Raw genomic sequence first — 1,571 nt, 5'->3', positions numbered from 1 at the left:
AGTTGGTGACAGCATCAGGAGGCTACAGAGTGGCACAATGACATAGTGTGGGGGTAGCAGCAGCATGAGTAGGCCACAGAGTGGCACAACGACAGAGTCTGGAGGTGGCGGCAGCATGAGTAGGCCACAGAGTGGCACAATGACAGAGTCTGGAGGAGGTGACAGCATCAGGAGGCCACAGAGTGGCACAATGACAGAGCCTGGAGGAGGCGGCAGCAGCAGCATCAGGCGGAGACCACAGAGTGGCACAATGACAGAGTCTGGAGGTGGCGACAGCATCAGGAGGCCACAGAGTGGCACAATGACAGAGTGTGGAGGTGGCAGCAGCATGAATAGGCCACAGAGTGGCACAATGACAGAGTGTGGAGGTGGCAACAGCATCAGGAGGCCACAGAGTGGCACAATGACATAGTGTGGAGGTGGTGGCAGCATCAGGAGGCCACAGAGTGGCACAATGACATGTGTGGAGGTGGCGGCAGCATGAGTAGGCGACAGAGTGGCACAATGACAGAGTGTAAAGGTGGCGGCAGCAGCAGCATCAGGCGGAGACCACAGAGTGGCACAATGACAGGGTCTGGAGTTGGTGACAGCATCAGGAGGCTACAGAGTGGCACAATCCACAGAGTGGCACAATGACAGGGTCTGGAGTTGGTGACAGCATCAGGAGGCTACAGAGTGGCACAATTACAGAATCTGGAGGTGGCGGCAGCATGAGTAGACCACAGAGTGGCGCAATGACATAGTGTGGAGGTGGTGGCAGCATCAGGAGGCCACAGAGTGGCACAATGACAGAGTGTGGAGGTGGCGGCAGCAGCAGCATCAGGCGGAGACCACAGAGTGGCAAGGTGACATACTGTGGAGATGGCAGCAGCAGCATCAGGAGACCACAAATGACCCCGTGACAGAGTGGGGCAATGGGTGGCAATACTAGTACCCAAGTAGCACTTGACATCTGATGTGTTGCATCAGGCGGGTGGCGGCATCGGAGTAGTAGCTGAGGCAGGTAGCCAGAAGAAACTGGTCTCTTTTGTCAAGGTTTGGGTGAGGCGGCATGGATCATCTAATCGGATGCATCAGGCATTGGTGGATGGCAATCCTGGCAGATCCACGCCTGATTCATCTTGACAAAGGTCAGTCTCTCCACATTTTGGGTGGACAGGCGAGTTCTTTTTGGGGTAACTATGGCCCCCGCCGCACTAAAAACCCTCTCTGATGCTACACTACTGGCCGGGCAGGACAGCTTTTCCTAGGCAAACTCGGCCAGTTGCGGCCACAAATCCAGTTTGGCTGCCCAGTAGTCCAGCGGATTTTCAATGACGGCTGGCAGGGTGCACTCCAAGTATGCCACCACTTGCTTGTTCAGGTTCTGCTCTAGCTGCTGGTGAGTAGTTTCTTCACTATGCGGGTGAAGAAAGCTGTTTATAAGTGACTCTGGATTCAGGCTGCTACTGATGGAGCTGGTACTGCTCCTGCCACCCCACCCCTCCCCAGCAGCCAAGGCAGTGGAACGTGAGTGCAGAGGTCCCCCCGGTCAGACCTGCGAGAGGATGGACGATGGCGCAGATAGGCAG

The sequence above is a fragment of the Pyxicephalus adspersus genome, chromosome 5 (assembly GCF_032062135.1).
Source record: "Pyxicephalus adspersus chromosome 5, UCB_Pads_2.0, whole genome shotgun sequence".
NCBI lineage: Eukaryota > Metazoa > Chordata > Amphibia > Anura > Pyxicephalidae > Pyxicephalus > Pyxicephalus adspersus.
Note: the sequence above shows the minus strand (reverse complement) of the source record.